The sequence below is a fragment of the Arachis ipaensis genome, chromosome B9, assembly GCF_059453495.1.
Source record: "Arachis ipaensis isolate K30076 ecotype BB chromosome B9, ASM5945349v1, whole genome shotgun sequence".
Lineage (NCBI taxonomy): Eukaryota > Viridiplantae > Streptophyta > Magnoliopsida > Fabales > Fabaceae > Arachis > Arachis ipaensis.
Genome location: NC_142444.1, coordinates 59,699,368 through 59,722,057, shown reverse-complemented (window position 1 = coordinate 59,722,057; position 22,690 = coordinate 59,699,368). Strand labels below are relative to the sequence as shown.

Here is a 22,690-nt window from a genome sequence, read left to right as displayed (position 1 = left end):
TAGAAAGTAGGAAAGAAGAAAGAAGAAAGAAGGGAGAAGATAGAAGAAAGAATGATGAGAGAAAGATAAGTAGGATTGGGGGGTGGGAGATTTGAAATCAGGCGCTGAGGTAGTTTAGCTGTGCGTCGCTTGCGACGTGTACGTGTGCATCACGCGTTTGCGTGGGCTGCGTTATTTTCAAGCGACGCGTACGCGTCAGGGATGCGTATGCGTGACAGGGGTTGTGCAATTGGCGCGGAGGTAGCCTCGCGCACGCACAACTCTCTGTTCAATACGCACCTTTGCCAAAATTTGAGGCGACGCGTGCGCGTCAGGGACGCATACACGTGAATGGCCTGAATTGGAAAAACGACGCGTACGCGCATCGTGTACTTCCTTTTTTTATGCAGAATGTAGAATGCAGCATGCAGATGAATATGCAGACATTATGGATGAATGCTAATAAAAAGAAAATAAAATAAGACTGAATATAAAAAGGGACAATCATACTGTGGTGGGTTGTCTCCCACCTAGCACTTTGCTTTTACGTCCTTAAGTTGGACGGTCTTCAGGCTCATTCTGCTTCTGTTGGTGGGTCCTCCAAGAGGAAGACCTCTAGCTCTTTGTGTTCCTTCATCTTCTCACCATGATAAAGCTTTAGGCGATCTCCATTGACCTTGATGAAATTGGAACTAGAAGGATGACTCAGGTGGAAGACTCCATATGGCTCTGCCTTCTCTACTCTATAGGGGCCTTCATATCTGGATATCAGCTTTTCTAGCATGAGTCTCAGCCTGGAGTTGTAAAGGAGAACCAGATCTCCAAGTCTGAACTCTCACCTCTTAATATGCTTGTCATGCACAGCCTTCACCTTCTCTTTGTATAATCTGGCGTTGTCATAAGCTTCGAGTCGAAGGGTCTCCAGTTCTACTAGTTGCAGCTTCCTTTCAGCGCCAGCTTTCTCAAATCCCATGTTGCACTCCCTCACAGCCCAAAAAGCCTTGTGTTCCACCTCCACTGGAAGGTGGCAAGCCTTTCCGTATACCAGGCGGAAGGGGCTCATTCCAATGGGTGTCTTGTACGCTGTCCGATACGCCCAGAGCGCATCAACAAGTCTGGTGCTCCAGTCCTTCTTATGAGGCTTTACTATCTTCTCCAGAATGTGTTTTATTTCTCTGTTAGACACTTCCACTTGCCCATTGGTCTGGGGATGGTAGGCTGTTGCCACTTTGTGAACTATCCCATGTTTCTTCAATAGTCCTGCTAATCTCCTGTTACAGAAGTGAGTGCCTTGATCACTCACGATTGCTCGTGGTGATCCAAAGCGATAGATAATATGGTTTCTAACAAAGGAAACAACAGTGTTAGCATCATCAGTACGGGTAGAAATTTCTTCCACCCAATTAATAACATTATCTACAGCTAACAGTATATAAAGGTAACCACTAGAGTTTGGAAATGGACCCATGAAGTCAATGCCCCAAACGTTAAATATTTCACAGAATAGCATAATCTGTTGGGGCATCTCATCCCTCTTGGATATATTACCAAACCTTTGGTATGGAGAACAAGATTTACAAAAGGCAGCAGCATCTTTAAAAAGAGTTGGCCACCAAAATCCACAGTCTAAAATTTTTCTAGCTGTTCTTTGAGGGCTAAAATGTCCTCCACTCTCAGAAGAATGGCAGGCCTCTAAAATGGACTGGAATTCTGATTGGGGCACACACTTTCTAATTACCTCGTCAGCACCATACCTCCATAAATATGGATCATCCCATATATAATATTTGGACTCGCTTTTCAGCTTGTCTCTTTGATGCTTAGCAAAATTAAGAGGGAAAGTATGGCTAACTAGATACTTAGCTACAGGTGCATACCAAGGAACTACTTCAGATACTGCGTGCAAGCTATCAAATGGAAAAGCATCGTTGATAGGAGTGGAGACAGTCTTAATGTGCTCAAAGCGACTCAAGTGGTCTGTCACTAAATTCTGGGAACCACTCCTATCCTTAATTTCTAAATCAAATTCTTGCAGCAGCAATTTCTAACGTATTAGCCTTAGTTTAGACTTCTTTTTAGCTAATAAATACTTTAAAGCTGCATGGTCTGAGTACACTACCACCTTAGTACCAAGTAAATAGGCTCAAAATTTATCCAGAGCGAAAACAATAGCCAGAAGCTCTTTTTCAGTGGAGGTGTAATTAGACTGAGCAGCGTCTAAAGTCTTAGAAGCGTAAGTAAATACGAAAGGATCCTTACCTTCGCACTGAGCTAGCGCCGCTCCTACTGCATGGTTGGAGGCATCACACATAATCTCAAAAGGCTGGTTCCAGTCTGGTCCTCTCATAATCGGAGCTTGAGTCAAGGCGATTTTCAGCTTATCAAATGCTTGCATGCAATCCTCACTGAACTCGAACTCAACATCTTTCTGCAACAGTCTGGATAAAGGCAATGCTACCTTACTGAAGTCCTTAATAAATCTCCGGTAGAAACCTGCATGACTAAGGAACGAACGGACTTCCCTCACGGAGGAGGGGTAAGGTAAACTAGAAATGACATCTACCTTTGCTGGATCTACAGAAATACCAGTATTAGAAACAACATGTCCTAGAACAATCCCATATTTTTACCATAAAATGATATTTTTCAAAATTTAATACAAGATTTGAACTAACACACCTGTCTAATACTCAAGCTAAACTATCCAAGCAAAGGTTAAAGGAATCACCATATATGCTAAAATCATCCATAAAAACTTCCATACAGCTTTTGATAAGATCTGAAAAGATACTCATCATGCATCTTTGGAAAGTAGCCGGTGCAATACATAAGCTAAAAGGCATCCTCTTGTATGCATACCTTCCAAAGGGATATGTAAAAGTAGTCTTCTCCTGATCTTCAGGAGCTATATGAATTTAAAAATAGCCTGTATAACCATCTAAAAAGCAGTAATGGGATTTACCTGACAGGAGATCAAGCATCTGATCAATAAATGGCAAGGGGTAATGATTCTTGCGAGTGGCTTGGTTGAGACACCTGTAATCAATGCAAACTCTCCATGAATTTTGCACCCTAGTTGTCAGGAGCTCTCCATGCTCATTCTTCACTGTTGTGACTCCAGACTTCTTGGGCACCACTTGTACTGGATTGACCCATTCGCTATCTGAGATAGGGTAAATGATATGTGCTTTAAGTAAACTGGTCACTTCTTTCTTGATAATTTCTAAGATGGTGGGATTCAATCTTCTTTGGGGTTGACGGACAGGCCTTGCTCCCTCTTCTAAGAATATTCCGTGCTCACAAACTTGAGGGCTGATGCCTACTATATCCGCCAAGCTCCACCCAATTGCTTTCTTGTGTCTTCTCAGCACACTAAGCAGCTGCTCCTCCTGTTGGGAAGTGAGTTCCCTTGCAATGATAACTGGAAGCTTCTGATTATCCTCAAGGTAAACATACTTGAGGTGGGATGGAAGGGGCTTTAATTCCAATTTCTGCTCATGGCTAGGCTCTGGATCATCTGGAGCTAGTGATAATGGCAAAGTATCCTCATTGTGTTCAGAGGGTGTCCCCACACTTGGACCTTACTCCATGTGCCTCTCTTCTACTTCTTCTTGGTGAACTACAGCTACAGTTTCATCAATGGTGTCGTACTGGAAGATGGAATGATCTTTTGGAGGGTGCTTTATAACTTCATTCAAATTGAAACTCACTGCTCTGCCATCTATCTCAAAGGAGTAAGTTCCTAAGAAGGCATCCAGCTTGAACTTTGAAGTCTTCAGGAATGGCCTTCCAAGCAGGATTGATGATGGTCTTCCTGAGTCATTGGTGCATGGCAGAAATTAGACCAATTAAGAGATTGTAATATAAGAACAGCGTTGTGAGTATAGCTCTTAACCAGCAAAAATCCATCTCATCAATTTAGAAAGGTTGTCACAAAAGTTTAGAATAAAAATACTGGGAGTATGAGTCCCAGCTCGTCTCCCAACGAGTTGCTAGAAAGGGTGCTAATTTATTAATCAGGAGTTTTCCAAGAATTTTGAGAGTTGAATAACAGAAATTAAACAATTATAATTAAGTGCAATGAAAATTAAAAGGAATTTATATTTTTCAAAATAAAAAGCCTTGACCGGGGGAATGATTGATTGGAAGTTCTATCCTTGTTAGAATTATCTCAAGTGTAGTATAAAGAGGTTATTATTTTCACTTAGTTAACCCTTACTAAATAAAGGAAAGTCAAGTGATTGAGCTAACTCTTATTCGCAAATCCTAGTCCTCTCCCTTGGGAAGGTCTAGCGTTAGTAAATACAGAATTAGCCAACAACTTCCAATTTAACTAACCACTTGAGCATTCCAACTCAAGTGTCTCCTCTTAATCAACTCCCATGTCAAGTAGGGGATCTACTCTATTGACATGGATACCATCTTCGTTATTGGGGGTTTGGAATAGAAAAGAGACATGATAATTTAAATAAAATAGAGATTCAAAATTAATTAAAAGTAAAAGTAATCATTTGCATTAATAAATCCAAAATAATTCAATTACCACTCTAAACAAGAATTAAGAATATGGAATAAATAAATAGGGAGTAAGAAAACAAACTAGAATAGTATCTTCAACAGAGGTGATGACTCTTTAATATCCAAAAGCAAAAGCAATAAACTATGAATGTAAAGAAAACCTAGAGGAAGAGTGATTTTCTCTCTAGATTCAGATCTAAAAAACCTAAAACTATGCTAATGAGAATGTGTGTTGAGTCTCTGCATGTTCTCTGGCTCTAGTCTATGTTTCTGGGCCGGAAACTGGGTCAAAACTTGGCCCGAAATTGCCCCCAGCATTTTCTGTTATTTCTGCAGATCGCGCAAGTCACGCGTACGCATCAGTCACGTGTGTGCATCATTTGACGAATTTTCTTGTTACGCGTTTGCGTCAGTCACGCGCACGCATCGCTGCAAATTTCTCCATATCGCGCGCTCACGTGAGCTATGCGTGCGCATCGATGCTCGCTGGTCATCTCCTTAGTTTCTTGTGTTCCTTCCATTTTTACAAGATTCCTCTCTATTTTCTAAGCCATTCCTGCCCTATAAAGCCTGAAACACTTAACACACGGATCACGGCATCGAATGGTATAAAGGAGAATCAAAATATACTAATTAAAGATCTCTAGGAAGCAAGTTTTCAACCATAGAACAAAACTGGGAAAGAGTTGTAAAATCATGCAAATCATATGAATAAGTGGGTTAAGACTTGGTGAAACCACTCAATTGAACACAAGATAAACCATAAAATAGTGGTTTATCAGTCATTAGGGGGCATTTCCAAGATATAGAAGTCAATGGGAAATGTGAGCCCCTTAATGCTCACCAGCACGTCTTCAGCAATTCCAACCACTGTGATGATGCTTTTAACTGCTAAAACAAAATAAGATGCCGACTTTTTTAAGGGAGGGAGGCTCAAAGCATCATATATAGACAATGGCATAATACTCACGCATGCTCCTAAATCACACATGCAATCAGAAAATATTAGACCCCCAATGTTACAGTTAACCATGCATGGACCTGGATCACTACATTTTTCAGGTATACCTCCCATTAAAGCAGATATAGAACTACCTAAAGGAATAGTTTCTAATTAATTAATTTTATCTTTATGTATGCATAAATCTTTCAGAAACTTTGCATATTTAGGTACTTGTTGAATAACATCAAAAAGGAGAACAGTTACCTCAACCTTTTTGAAGATTTCTACCATTTTGGGATCAAGTTCCATCTGCTTCCTAGACTTCCTTGCAAGGTGTGGAAATGGAATAGGGATGGCGCCACTTGCAGCTTCTGCGTCCTTTGGTGCTCCATTCCTTGGCTGAGCTACTTCTTCTTCAACCATGTCCTGTACTTCCTCTTCCTCTTCAGCATCTTCCACTTCAACTATGTCTTCAACTGGGGCGTGTTCTTGTGGGCTTGGCTCCTCCTGATTCCTCTCTTGCAGTGTTGTTCCGGACCTCAAAGTGATGGCATTGATGCCACCCTTGGGGTTGGGTAAGGGTTGAGAAGGAATTCCATTGGAGCTTGAAGGCTGATTATTGGAAGTATTCATTGATCCAATCTGTGAGGCAAGAGCTTGTACAGCAGAGGTTAGACCGTTCAAGGTGGAGCTAAGTGTGTTCTCCATGGCCTTTTGTCTTTGCTCAATAGACTGAAGCATTTCGTCATGAGAAGAAGAAGAAGAGTATGTGATGTGAGGGGCCTGCTGTTGGTTGTTCTGAGGCGCTTGGGACTGCCTTAAGTAAGGTGCTTTGTAGGGCTGGTTTTGGTTCTGCTGTCTGTTGTTGTTATTCCACCTCCGATTTCTATTATTGTCTCTGCCTCCTCTGTTGTAGTTGTCCCTCCAACCTTGGTTGGAATTATCCCTCCATCCCTGGTTGGAATGGTCTCTCCATCCCTGGTTGGAGTTGTCTTTCCAACCTTGGTTGTAGTTTCTACCTTGGTTGTAATTGCCGCCTTGTTGATTGTACCCTTGATTCGGGCGGTCATAGAAATTATGAGTAGCTGCCAAGGTGTTGTCCTCTTGTTGGAGCTGTGGACACTCATCAGTGTAATGACTATAATCAGCACATATTCTGCATACTCTCTGAGGGACTAACTGTTAACTTTGTTGTGGTGGGGGAGGCTGAGATTGTTGTTGATTTAGCTGTATCTGCTTCAGTAGGTTGGTCATCTCACATATATCCTGTGTGAAAGTTGTACTCTCACTGCTAGAGGAAACTTCTGCAACAGCCCTTTAGTGGCTGTTCCTATGCCTGTGATTCAAAGTGGACTCAGCTAGATCGCTGATCAGTTACCACGCTTCATCTGCGGTCTTGTACTTTTTCAGAGAACCATTACTAGCACCATCCAATGTAGTCTTATCCCGAGGCTTCATGCCTTGAGTGAGTAGCTGATCAACACCAACTTGTCAATCATGTGGTAGGGGCATGCATCCAGAAGATTCTTGAAGCGCTCCCAGTGTAATGACCCAATTTTCAATATGTCTAGATCATACTGGAAACTGAGCACTACCAATTTATCTTCCTAATTATTATCTATTATTTATCATATGAGCCTGATTCGTTGTTAAAAGCGTAGTTAATTTATGAGGTATATTTTTTTTAAAATGTTTGGATTAATAGACGGAATCATTCATAATCAACTCACAGCTCATAACAGATAAAATAGTTATAAGCAACCACACATAAATACATCACAAGTAGCGAGCAACATTCAGTGATCCAGCCTTTATTAGAGTATAGACCTTTAGTTAGAACACCCCTAGATATAGCTAGATAAAAACTATATACATATACATACATACAACATCCCAGGTCCTGACCTGTTCAAGAGGTCTCTAAGCTGGCACCTAGGCTAGCCTAGACTCTATACTCACTTAGCCCCTCTAAATTACTAAAGCGAGGGAAAGTATGTTCTAGGTCTTCAAAACTCAAGTCAGGTGGAACGTCATCAAAAGGTAGAACATCATCTACTACTCCTTTGCACGGTCAGACATTGCCATATAACGTCTCTCTAGTACCTCATCAAGTAGCCACACAACAGGAGTCTCGTACACAGGATTTAGGCTAAAGTGCGCATACGAACGGGGTGCAGATGTTGGCTGGTCTCACAGTATATACATATAAATAGAAACGGAGTTCACTCTAGACTCAGAAGACTACCTAGAGCGAAATCCTTTTTTGCGTATGATCGTTAGCGAATTACGGAAGGGAACTCATGCTTCCATCTGAAGGGGGAAGGGAGAGAAAAGGGATAAGAACTGGGGAGTTCTTAGTAGGACCGGGGTTATTAGTTAAGTTCATTAATTCTATGTTGTTTAGTAGATAAATAGCAGAATATCGAGAAGCAGTAGACAGAAGAAACAGATAAATAGAAAAAATAAAAAGCAAAACACAAACAAAAGAATACAAGAAAACAAAACACAGACACAGAGAATAGAATGAAAACAAAGAAAGCATACATTCAAACAACAATCATAACAAAGGAAATGCGCAACCAAGTATGATGCATGTCTGTCCTATGCAGGCCATGAGCTCACGTGTCGGTTTACACCCTGCATCCCGACATTACCCAAGAACTAGTCCTAGATATGGCTTTATCTCTGTAGGTGAACTTCGGCCTACAGAAACAGCACTCTCATAAGTGAACTTTGGCTTACAGGAATAGTCTAAACACAAACAGAACAACTTTCTGTAGGTGAATTTCGGCCTACAGAAATGGCATCTCTGTAAGTGAACTTCGGCTTACAGAAATGGTGCCCCTGTAAGTGAACTTTGACTTATAGGAATAATATAAACACAACACAACAACTTTCTGTAGGTGAACTTCGGCCTACAGAAATAGCACTCCTGTAAGTGAACTTCGGCTTATAGAAATGGCAACTCTCTGTAGGTGAATTTCAGCGTACAGAAGCAACACCCTGAGCTACACAATTTATATTCACTGTAGGTGAACTTCGGCCTACAGGAATAACAACTTACTGTAGGTGAACTTGGGCCTACAGGACCTCTAGGGCCAACGGAAAAACAGCAGATAAACATACAATAGAATATCATGCCACAAGGCTTAACTCTTTATTATATTACTCTTTTCTCTTTGTCTTATTACTCTGTTCTGATTACTTTTTTCTCTGTATCTCTTTACTCTGCTCTGGTTTCTCTGCTTAACGTATATATTTAAAGCTTATGTAAATTTCGGTATGAATAGTTAGCCTGTCCCAAGTATAGGTTCATTAAGTCTATACTGAAACATTTTAACTTTTCATATAATACCTAACCCTAGTCGGAACTCAAGAACTAACTATGTTACCCTAGTTCGTTCACTAATCTCTATCTGTTTTTCTGTAATTAAAACTTTACAGACTTTTTCGTTGGTTTTTATCTTTTCTTCAACTTTTATCTTTCTTTTATCTTTGTCTCACTAATATGTTCTTACCACTCCCTAAGTGTTTTATGAAGGTAATTATGAGATTCTGCGCTTAAAGTTGTCTTTCTAAAACTTTTACAGAAAACTGTCTTTTTCGTATTATTTTATTATTTTTATTAAAATATTATTTTCAAATAAATATTATTATTTAATATTTTATTATTATTTATTATTTTATTACTAAATTTTCGAAAATTACCTTGCCTTTACCTTTTAACCTTTAAAATTCACTTTTTACGCTGGTAACTTTTAATATTTCTACTTTAACCACCCTAACTTTCAAAAATTACCAAATAACCCCTCAAACACCAAAATAATTATAACCTTTCCCTTTTTAAGATCTAAAAGGTGTTCTTCAATGTTCTTCATGACACTCAAAGTGTTCTTCGTGTTCTTCGTAAATTTTTCAGATTCTTTCTCTATTTTCACCCGTTTTTCAGTCTTTTCAGCAACCGATTTTTACCATAATTCAAAATAAAATTGCAGCCACTAAAGCCCCTTATTTCCTACTTGAATTCAACAAAAATTCAACCCCAATTTAAATCCTAGAGTTCATTTTTTCCAGCAGCCATGAAGAACACAAATTCAAAGTTGAATATCATCAAATTTCATCAAATTTTCACCAAAATTTCAACAAGAATCACTCATATAAACAATCAATTTCAAGCATAACCAAACCATATCATAATCACACAACTCAAACACAATCAATCAAGATTAATTTTACCAAAACCTACCTTGATTTGCTGCTCCAAATCCGGTTACTCTTTGAAGTGTTCTTAAAGAACTTTTTCCTCCTAAAATACATCAAGAACAACTTTAAAACTCTAAACCATCAACTAAACGAACTTCAGCAGCATCTTAGGAAGGTTATCCTCACCTTAAATATTCAGGAAATCAAAGATCTTTGGCCCACAAGTCAAGCTAAGCAAGAGATCTAAGGAAGAACATCAAGAAAACACTTGTTTAAGCATGTTTCCTTGAAAACCGAATTGAAGAGGGAGGGAGACAGCCATCTCACCTAATTTCCAGCATTGATAAGTCACATAGTTATGTAGAGGAAGAAGAGAGGACCATTTTGGTGAAATCGAAGTTTTGATTTGAGTTTTAGTTCAGAAGAAATCAAGCTTTGAAGATTAAGTGTTCATGAAAGTTTCTCTCTTTTCTCTCTTGTTATTTTCAGTCAAAATGATGAAATGAGATAGCCTTGGAGGTCTTGGAGGTGAAAGGTGAGTCGTGATTGGTTGGCTTGGAGGTGGGTTAAAATAATATTAAAATATCTCAGGTGTATAACTACTAAAACTAGATGTATCAGAACACTCGTAAAAACATCTCTAAAAATTATTTTCTAAGCTACTAGCATAAATGAAACTAGTAACATATTTATTATGAGAATAGAACATGTATGATGAGGCCTTAGCATTGCTAAAGTCATCAGAGAGTGCTGGTGCTAAGCTGCACCAGTAAACCGTAAACCCGGTTAAACCGATTTTCTGTTTTTAACTAAAACAGACCAGGTAACCTTATAATATCATTCAAGAATTTTATAATACTAATATAATAATAATATTATACTATTATCTCTCTCCTCTCATGAATCGAATCTGGTTCGTCAAACAGAGACTATTTACAAAAATCAGAATCAAAACTGCCAACCGATACGGTTCAAAAACTAGGTTCTTCGTGACCGCGTTATCGAGCTTGCCTCGGAAAAGGTTCTAGCTTAAGGATGACATAATGACAATGAGGATTGAGATACTTGTTGATATAGAAGAGGTGTTCCCTTTACTGATCTTCTGGCGAAATCCGTGCCTTCGGAAAAGATTTCGCATACTCGAAAATCAGGGTTGTTACATTCTACCCTCCTAAAAAAAATTTTTCCCTCAAAATTTCAGCTGCATGCAAGAATCCATCTTCAAGCAGTCTATTTCCTTCAAGCCATCCTGACGAAGATATCAGTTCGTTCCTTACAGCATCTAAATATCACATAGCCATGGCCATGGAGATCATAACAGCTATAAGAATAGTTGTGCCTCACACGAATTTGTCGTTCGAAACTCGATTAAACCATGCCTATTCACAGTCATTGAGGTCTTATCCGCACCAAACAATTAATATTAAGGTGATCAGTCTTAATATCTCAAGTTAGGCACGAACATTCCCAAAATGAGCACTCATAGACATTCATACCAAATGTATCTTGAAGATACCCTAACAGCATGAGACACACAAGCAGAGTATGGAATGAAGCATAGTCAGTCCACTCCCCAAGCTCTATTGGGAACGAACTGCTCTGATACCAAATTGTAACGACCCAATATTCAATATGTCTAGATCATACTAGAAACTGAGCACTACTAATTTGTCTTCCTAATTATTATCTATTATTTATCATATGAGCCTGATTCATTGTTAAAAGCGTAGTTAATTTGCGAGGTATATTTTCTTTTTAAATGTTTGGATTAATAGACGGAATCATTCATAATCAACTCACAACTGATAACGGATAAAACAATTATAAGCAACCACACATAAATACATCACAAGTAGCAAGCAACATTCAGTGATCCAGCCTTTATTAGAGTATAGACCTTTAGTTAGAACACCCCTAGATATAGCTAGATAATAACTATATACATATACATACATACAACATCCCAGGTCCTGACCTGTTCAAGAGGTTTCTAAGCTGGTACCTAGGCTAGCCTAGACTCTATACTCACTTAGTCCCTCTAAATTACTAAAGCGAGGGAAAGTACGTTCTAGGTCTTCAAAACTCAAGTCAGGTGGAACGTCATCAAAAGGTAGAACATCATCTACTACTCCTTTGCACGGTCAGACATTGCCATATAACGTCTCTCTAGTACCTCATCAAGTAGCCACACAACAGGAGTCTCGTACACAGGATTTAGGCTAAAGTGCGCATACGAATGGGGTGCAGACGTTGGCTGGTCTTACAGTATATACATATAAACAGAAACGGAGTTCACTCTAGACTCAGAAGACTACCTAGAGCGGAATCTTTTTTTGCGTACGATCGTCAGCGAATTACGGAAGGGAACTCATGCTTCCATCTGAAGGGGGAAAGGAGAGAAAAGGGATAAGAACTATGGAGTTCTTAGTAGGGCCGGGGTTATTAGTTAAGTTCATTAATTCCATGTTGTTTAGTAGATAAATAGCAGAATACCGAGAAGCAGTAGACAGAAGAAACAGATAAATAGAGAAAATAAAAAGCAAAACACAAACAAAAGAATACAAGAAAATAAAACACAGACACAGAGAATAGAATGAAAACAAAGAAAGCATACATTCAAACAACAATCATAATAGAGGAAATGCGCAACCAAGTATGATGCATGTCTGTCCTATGCAGGCCATGAGCTTACATGTCGGTTTACACCCTGCATCCCGACATTACCCAAGAAATAGTCCTAGATATGGCTTTATCTCTGTAGGTGAACTTCGGCCTACAGAAACAGCACTCCCATAAGTGAACTTCGGCTTACAGGAATAGTCTAAACACAACAGAACAACTTTCTGTAGGTAAACTTCAGCCTACAGAAATGGCATCTCTGTAAGTAAACTTCGGCTTACAGAAATACTGCCCCTGTAAGTGAACTTCGACTTACAGGAATAATATAAACACAACACAACAACTTTCTGTAGGTGAACTTCGGCCTACAGAAATAGCACTCCTATAAGTGAACTTCGGCTTACAGAAATGGCAACTCTCTGTAGGTAAACTTCGGCCTACAGAAGCAACACCCTGAGCTACACAATTGATATTCACTGTAGGTAAACTTCGGCCTACAAGAATAACAACTTACTGTAGGTAAACTTGGGCCTACAGGACCTCTAGGGCCAACAGAAAAACAGCAGATAAACATACAATAGAATATCATGCCACAAGGCTTAACTCTTTATTATATTACTCTTCTCTCTTTGTCTTATTACTCTGTTCTGATTACTTTTTCTCTGTATCTCTTTACTCTGCTCTGGTTTCTCTGCTTAACGTATATATTTAAAGCTTATGTAAATTTTGGTATGAATAGTTAGCCTGTCCCAAGTATAGGTTCATTAAGTCTATACTAAAACATTTTAACTTTTCATATAATACCTAACCCTAGTCAGAACTCAAGAACTAACAATGTTGCCCTAGTTCGTTCACTAATCTCTGTCTGTTTTTCTGTAATTAAAACTTTACAGACTTTTTTGTTGGTTTTTATCTTTTCTTCAACTTTTATCTTTCTTTTATCTTTACCTCACTAATATGTTCTTACCGCTCCCTAAGTGTTTTATGAAGGTAATTATGAGATTCTGCGCTTAAAGTTGCCTTTCTAAAGCTTTTACAGAAAACTGCCTTTTTCGCATTATTTTATTATTTTTATTAAAATATTATTTTAAATAAATATTATTATTTAATATTTTATTATTATTAATTATTTTATTACTAAATTTTCAAAAATTACCTTGCCTTTATCTTTTAACCTTTAAAATTCACTTTTTACCCTAGTAACTTTTAATATTTCTACTTTAACCACCCTAACTTTCAGAAATTACCAAATAACCCCTCAAACACCAAAATAATTATAACCTTGCCCTTTTTAAGATCTAAAAGGTGTTCTTCAATGTTCTTCATGACACTCAAAGTGTTCTTCGTAAATTTTTCAGATTCTTTCTCTATTTTCACCATTTTTTCAGTCTTTTCAGCAACCGATTTTTACCATAATTCAAAATAAAATTGCAGCCACTAAAGCCCCTTATTTCCTACTTGATTTCAAAATAAATTCAACCCCAACTTAAATCCTAGGGTTCATTTTTTCCAGCAGCTATGAAGAACACAAATTCAAAGTTGAATATCATCAAATTTCGTCAAATTTTCACCAAAATTTCAACAAGAATCACTCATATAAACAATCAATTTCAAGCATAACCAAACCATATCATAATCACACAACTCAAACACAATCAATCAAGATTAATTTTACCAAACCCTACCTTGATTTGATGCTCCAAATCCGGTTACTCTTTGAAGTGTTCTTAAAGCACTTTTTCCTCCTAAAATACATCAAGAACAACTTTAAAACTCTAAACCATCAACTAAACAAACTTCAGCAGCATCTTAGGAAGGTTATCCTCACCTTAAACGTGCAGGAAATCAAAGATATTTGGCCGACAAGTCAAGCTAAGCAAGAGATCTAAGGAAGAACATCAAGAAAACACTTGTTTAAGCATGTTTCCTTGAAAACCAAATTGAAGAGGGAGGGAGATAGGCATCTCACCTAATTTCCAGCATTGATAAGTCACATGGTTATGTAGAGGAAGAAGAGATGATCTTTTTGGTGAAATCAAAGTTTTGATTTGAGTTTTAGTTCAGAAGAAATCAAGCTTTGAAGATTAAGTGTTTATGAAAGTTTCTCTCTTTTCTCTCTTGTTATTTTCAGTCAAAATGATGAAATGAGACAGCCTTGGAGGTCTTGGGGGTGTAAGGTGAGTTGTGATTGGTTGGCTTGGAGGTGGGTTAAAATAATATTAAAATATCTCAGGTGTATAACTACTAAAACTAGATGTATTAGAACACTCGTAAAAATATCTCTAAAAATTATTTTCTGAGCTACTAGCATAAATGACACTAGTAACATATTTATTATGAGAATATAACATGTATGATGAGGCCTTAGCATTGCTAAAGTCATCAGAGAGTACTGGTGTTAAGCTGCACCAGTAAACCGTAAACTCGGTTAAACAGATTTTCTGTTTTTAACTAAAACGGACTAGGTAACCTTATAATATCATTCAAACATTTTCTAATACTAATATAATGATAATATTATACTATTATCTCTCTCCTCTCATGAATCGAGTCCGGTTCGTCAAACAGAGACTATTTACGAAAATTAGAATCAAAACTGCCAAACGATACGGTTCAAAAACTAGGTTCTTCGTGACCGCGTTATCGAGCTTGCCTCGGAAAAGGTTCTAGCTTAAGGATGACATAATGACAATGACGATTGAGATACTTGTTGATATAGAAGAGGTGTTCCCTTTACTGATCTTCTGGCGAAATTTCTGCCTTCGGAAAAGATCTCGCATACTCGAAAATCAGGGTTATTACACCCAGTACTCATAAAGAGTCTCCGATTCACCTTGAATGATACAGAAAATCTCTTTTCTCAGTCTATCTGTCACTTCAGCTGGGAAGTATTTTTCAAAAAATTCTCTTCTGAGCGTATCACAGTTGGCAACAACTGCCTCAGGTTGGGAGTAGTACCACTCCCTCGCCTTTCCCTCAAGAGAAAATGGGAAGGCGATTAGCAGAATGGAAGTCTCATCTGCACCATGACGCCTAATAGTAGAACAGGCTGTCTGAAAATTTCTGAGGTGCTTTATAGGCTCCTGAGCAGGTAAGCCATGAAACTTAGGCATCAAGTTGATTAGTGCAGTCTTCAGTTCAAAATCTGCAGCCAGATTTGGGTGGTGCACTTGATACGGTTGCAGTGTAAAGTCTGGAGCTCCAGCTTCCTGGAGAGTGATTCTTCTGGGCTCTGCCATGTTACCTGCACGTGAATTAACAGAGTCAGTAGTAGAGGAGCTGGTTTCTGCCTCAGATGGCGATTCAGATTCGCCCTCAGATGAGACTGGTGAATTGATAGTAATCGCTTCACCACCCTCAGAGGCTAACCAATGCCGAGCTCGCCTAATACGTGAAAGAGTTCTTTAAATTTCAGGATCAAATGCGGCTAAGCTCGGATCAGGCAGTGAACGCGTCATTCAATAAAAGAAACATACAGCTCATTGTAATAAAATAGAATAAAATATGCAAAAATTAAAATATATACAGCAATTAATAATTTAGCACGCTATTGCAACTCCCCGGCAATGGCGCCAAAAATTGATGTGAGGCGGAAATCAGCCAATTAAGAAATCAATATAAAAATACGTTACAAGTATAGTTCTTAACCAGCAAAAATCCACTCATCAATTTAGAAAGGTTGTCACAAAATTAGAATAAAAAACTGGGAGTATGAATCCCAGGTCGTCTCCCAACGAGTTGACAAAAGGGTGCTATCTTATTAATCAGGAGATTTCCGAGAAATTGTTTTGAGAGTTGAATGACAGAAAAATAAATAATTGTAAATTAGCGTAATGAAAATTAAAAGGGATTTATATTATTCAAAATAAAAAGCCTTGATTGGGGGAATGATTAATTGGAAGTTCTATCCTTGTTGGAATTCTCTCAAGTGTAGTATAAAGAGGTTGTTATTTTCACTTAGTTAACCCTTACTAAATAAAAGAAAGTCAAGTGATTGAGCTAACTCTTATTCGCAAATCCTAGTCCTCTCCCTTGGGAAGGACTAGCGTTAGTAAATAGAGAATTAGCCAATAACTTCCAATTTAACAAATCACTTTAGCATTCCAACTCAAGTGTCTCCTCTTAATCAACCCCCATGTCAAGTTAGGAATCTACTCCATTGACATGATTATAACGCTCACAGAAGTGTAAGAAGAAGACATGATAAATTAAATAAAATAAGGATTAAAAACCAATTAAAGGAAAAATTAATTCTCTGTATTAATAAATCCAAAATGCAACATATCTATCTGAACAGGATTAATAAGTAATCAAAAGAGTAAAGGAATAAGAAAACAAACTAGAATAGTAACTTCAACGGAGGTGATGACTCTCTCAATATCCAAAGCAAAAGCATAAAACTAGAATCTATGACTGTAAAGAAAACCTAGAAGAAGAGTAATTTTCTCTCTAGATTCAGATCTAAAAACTAAGACTATGCTAATGTGAATGTGTGTTGAGTCTCTGCCTGTTCTCTGACTCTAGTCTGTGTTTCTGGGCCGGAAACTGGGTCCAAACTCGGATCAAAATTACCCCCAGCGTTTTCTAAAATTTCCGTATATAACGCATGTCACGCGTACGCATCGCTGGTCATTTTCGCGTGTCACGCGTGCGCATACTGACGCGCACGTGTCGTCTTGCAGAACTCCAATCCACGCGTATGCGTCGGGTACGCGCACGCGTCGCTGTGAGAATCTCCAGATCACATGCACGCGTGAGCCATGCGTGCGCGTCGCTCCTCGCTGATTGTCTCCTTTATTTCTTGTGCTCCTTCCATTTTTGCAAGCTTCCTCTCCATCCTCTAAGTCATTCCTGCTCTACAAAGCCTGAAACACTGAACACAGGGATCACGGCATCGAATGGTATAAAGGGGTTTAAAATACACAAATTAAAGGCTTAGTTAGTAAGTTTTCAACCATAGAACAAAACTAGGAAGGAATTGTAAAACCATGCAATTTGTATCAATAAGTATACAAAGACTTGATAAAAACTACTCAATTGAGCACAAGATAAATCATAAAATAGTGGTTTATTAATCTCTCAACCTCATGATGTATTCACGCACACCACTTATGCCGGTAAGCCTCATGATGACAATTGTGACATTAGGGTGCTTGCAAGTGCCTTACTAGAAGTCTCAAATTGTTCATCAATAGCCTTCATATAATCCTTGACATTCCTGCAATCAGGAATTGAACCTCGGATACTAGCTGAGATACGAGACTTAATGAACATCATACTTAAACGGTTGGATTTCTCCCACCGTTCGTATAATGCTACCTCGCCTTGAGAACTAGCATCAGTAGGTGCCGGAGGCTCTTCCCTACGAAGAGCATAGTCAAGGTCTACACACCCTAAATGAAAGAGAATCTTATCTTTCTATTATTTATAGTTGTCGCCACTTAACAAATGAACTTCAGATACAGTTTCAGATATCATTACTGTTGCAAATAATAAATCATGCTAACATTACTCAACTTTAAATAGGCACATCAAAATCCATAACATATGATAATACATGGCAATGTAAGTCATATCAAAATAATATGAATCATAGTGTCATTAAAATCTACCTATGGAAAAAGATTTTAACAAACATAATATTCACTATATTACCTAAAGTATTGAAACTAGAAAATAAAATACCACTTCTTAATACCTATAAGCTAATTAAGAAGTAAGAAATATTTTCTATTTCAATCTAATTATATGTGAATAACATAATAAATTCCTATGGGTAAGTTTATTATATAATTCACAATAATTACAAATATATCATATTAATATTTGTGATTTTTTTAAATATAATTATTATCAAGGATGCTGTGGCTACTCCTCAATAAATCATTTATTAATCACAATGTGATATGTAGCGGAAGAATTTATATTGCATGCAAATATAATCATTAAATAAATAAATTCAATAACATGAATAATATCAAAAGTGAAGATGTTCTAGTGGATAACTATTTTGTCAATATTTATAAGATCCAAATTCAAACCTCACTCCTACCAAAATTTGAGTTTTTATAATAAATTTAAATTTCGAAACCAACAACTTCAACTTGAAAGTAGCAAGCATTCAATATGTTTTTTCTGTTTTCTTTCTTCTAGGGTCTTCCCTTTCTTCTCCTTTTTTTTAATGCAAAAATAAGCAAACCTATGGGAATCATGAAAATCATGCTATTATGAAGAACAACTACCACACAAATTTGGATAATTCTTTCCGGGAGTATTTTCTATTATTTTTTTTCTTATGATGCGTCAATTTCAATTTCAATGGTTTTTCTTATTTATTCCAAAATTTATATACTATGCATTTTTCTTTTGAAAACAATTAATCAAAATAATGCACAGTAATTAAATTTTGAAATGGCAACGGCAGAGACAATTTTGCTTCAGTAATTTACGTACCTCCAGTCATTGTCAATAAATTCTTTGATTCAATTTGGAACTTTCAATTTTTGAATCACAAAGCCGGATGGAATCAAGGTGTGTTTGTTGTTATATGATCAGAATTGGGGACCCAAATTTTATGAAGTTTATGATGAACAGTCGTGTTCTTTCCATCAAAGAACAGACCAACTGCCAATATAATTAATGAATAATTATAACACCACCCAAACTAATTTCTATATTAATAAATTGGACCATAATTAGAATAAAAATTCTAGCATTCTCCCACTTGGTCCAACATTTGTTACGTATAGTCTGTAATTACATATTATGTTTAAACAATTAAGACAAATTACATAAATTATAGCGGTAGGTTCTCATTAATCGAGTATTACCTTCTATGTATTACAATGTAACATCTCCTAATTATCCATACATAATACTAAATTTAATAAAATTATTTACTAAAAAATTTAATCATAAATTTTAGTAACTTTCAGTTTTTTATTCCTAAAGATTTTACTAAACAAAATAAAAATTACAATAAATTTAAAGAAACTTACATGAACAATTATACTAATTATTCATACATAAATTATTACAACTAAAAAATTACTCTAAAAATTATACTAGTTGTTCATACATATTACTAAAATTTATTAAAAATATTTTCTAAAAAAGATTAATTGTAACTTTAATTTTTTACACTTATTAATCAATCGATCGTACGGAAATTTACATTTATCAACTAAAAAATTTACTATAAGTATCAAATTAGCACCCAAAAAAATTACTAAATATAACAAAAACCTTACGGTAAATTTAAAGCTAATCACATACATTTCATTACATATATTACTAAATGATTTAGCCTAAATATAAAAGTAACCCAACAACAAAATTATTTATTTTTCCTAAACATATTTCTAAATATATTAAAAAAATTAAAGTACATTTTCAACAACACATACATTTTTTATTATTATATCTAATTAGATATAATACAATATAACAAATAAACAATAGTTACAATACTGAATTCAATAACATTTTACAATAATATTCCTATACTTATACGACTATACAACTAAAGTATTTCTTCACAATAATATAACAAATAATAGTCTATAAACTACGCTAACAAACACCTATCCAAGATAATATTAAAAAGAATAATTTATATATTTAAAATTATGTAAATATTCAATAATATATTTTTTGAATTTAGTAAGATTATAGACTATATTTTTTTTCTTTATTTATGGTTAATTTTGTGCATTTTTCTTTCTCATTCACTTTTTTTGGTAAAAAAATTTACTCACTTATAATAAAAATAGGTGAGTTTTAACATGCACGCATTTAAATGAAGTGTGTAACACGATTCGTACTTTATGTGAATTTGATAGGTAGAGTGCGTGATATATGTATCAATGTGTTAGATTCACGTGTTAACTGTGACTTTTAATTTATTTGAACTAGTAAATATATAATTTTAAATTTGCTATTGATTTTGGAGAACAAACATAAATATGTATGGTGTGTTGGGCAAATTTTTTGTTCGTCAGCAATGTTGGATTTGCAAAAAAAAAACGATGCACAAATTTTAAGGTAATTTTCTAAAAGGTTGATATTGTATATGATTTTCTAAATTTAATTTAATATTATTAAAAAAATAGATATTTATTATGTAGACAAATAAATGCATTACTGTTTAAAATTAACCAAAATAAATATAACTAAAACTAAATAATTTTTAAAAATTATACACGATTTTTCTTTTTCATAACAAGAATCTTTTAATTAAATATTAAAATATAAAAAAAAGTATATAGAATATATAATTACTAATATTACGTCGATTTTATCCTGACATTATAGATTATGGCACAAAAGATTTATAGAATCAAACTACTTTTACAACAAGATCGTAGAGGACAAAAGTCACCATCGACTAAGAAGTTTAGGGTCTCCGTAGATAAAAAATTAAATAATAAAATTTTTAGTTATTATTTTCATGTGAAAAAATTTAATTTATTACTAATAATTAATTTTAATATTCCTTATCTAAAATTTGAAACGATTTAACTTGTATACTTTTGATTAGTTGTTAAGTCTATTTCATAAATAGAAATAATTAATTTTTATGCTTGCTATTTAAAAATAATATTTTTTCTATATGTATATAAACCATCGACTAAGAAGTCTAGGGTCTCCGTAGATAAAAAATTAAATAATAAAATTTTTAGTTATTATTTTCATGTGAAAAAATTTAATTTATTACTAATAATTAATTTTAATATTCGTTATCTAAAATTTGAAACGATTTAACTTGTATACTTTTGATTAGTTTTTAAGTCTATTTCATAAATAGAAATAATTAATTTTTATGCTTGCTATTTAAAAATAATATTTTTTCTATATGTATATAAAAATATAATTAGATATTAGTATAAAAAATTATATTGATAGTTATAAAATTAACTCAAAATTTTTTTTAAATAATTAAATCTTGTTTTTAACTTTTAATCATAACATTAGTATTCTCTCCAAATTATATTTAATAAATATTTGAAAGAAAGGAAAAGAAAATATATATTAAAAAGATAAGCAGTACAAATTTAAAACTAAATAAAAAGACTAAAAAATATGTATATAATAATAATAATAATATTTTTTATTTAAATTATATTATTTTTTTAATTTTATTTTTTGTAAAACAAAAAGATAGAAAAAATAGAGAATGAGAGAAAAGAGAGAGAAAGATAAAGATGAAGACTGAGTGAGAGAGAGAAAGAGAGAGAGTTTGTTAATTTTGAAAGAAAAAATTTATTTTAATTATAATAAAAAAATATCGGATGACACGTTTTGATTTCTCAAATTACTAATGTAAACCCCATAAAATTAGCGAATAATTAATCAATAAATTAAATTTTTAAAACGAAAATTAAAAATGTGAATTTTATATTAAAATAGGAAAGAGCTCATTAAAACGATAATTTTGACACTAATTTCAAAGAATTTTACCCAAAATTGGACCGAACGGACCGAACAGATCGAACCGAACCCAAAGTGGGCCCAAGGCCCAATTAAACCCAACCGCACTTAAACAGCACAGCTCTCCTTTCTCCCTTCATCCTCATTCACACTGGAAACATTCTAAGAAAGGGGGAAGAGCATGTCACAACCCCAAACCCTCACTCATATAATCAAATCCCAATAACTTTTGATCCGAAGCTCTAATTGCTGCACCGTTCGCGGCCACGCGTCCAGTGATACGTGAGCATCTTTTCTATCATTTCCTAGTAAATTTACATTCGAATTGTTAAGTTTAATCAAGATTTAAATACTTCTTAGCCACTATGAGTTCTACTTTGAGTTGTGTATAATTCTGTTTATTTCAGGTAGCATTCAGATGAATTTGATGGAGTTTTGTAGAAAAAAGAGAAGAAAGTAAGTGATGTTGTCAATTCTGACCTTCTTGCACTCCAATAGAAATAACTTGAGCTACAGAGGTCCAATTGATGTGATTTCAGTGATATTGAAAAGCTAACTTTCAGAGCTTTCCAACGATGTATAATAGTATACACTTCTTCTCCAGCATGCTCGGCCATACTCCTAAGTTAGGCGCTGGAAGAAGAACTAAGCTTCAACTGCTTGCTGCCAAGGCAGCGCCTAACTTCAGAATCCTGAAGTTAGCACCAGGATCAAAGGAAAAACCACAATTGCGTGCTTCCTCACCCAATTCTAACTTCACATTTGTGAAGTTAGGCGCCAGCCTAAGAGAATCAAGTGGTCCTCGCGTCTATATTGATGATGGCAACTAAGATTTTATTAATTTTGATTAAAACTTTATTTTATTTACAAATAGGAAAAGATATTATTTAGTTTTAGAAAATATATCTTACATTAATTAGGATTAGATATAAAAGGAGAAGAGATCTTGACCTACGCTCCTCTCTCCGAATTGTTATTCCACACTTTTATACTTTTCTC

At 35.4% G+C, this 22,690-nt stretch overlaps 1 pseudogene; it reads right to left on the bottom strand.

Moving 5' to 3' along the window:
- Nucleotides 1-18,725, bottom strand: part of LOC148544806 (uncharacterized) — a 70,705-nt pseudogene extending 51,980 nt beyond the window's left edge.
- Nucleotides 18,726-22,690: the final 3,965 nt, after the last annotated feature.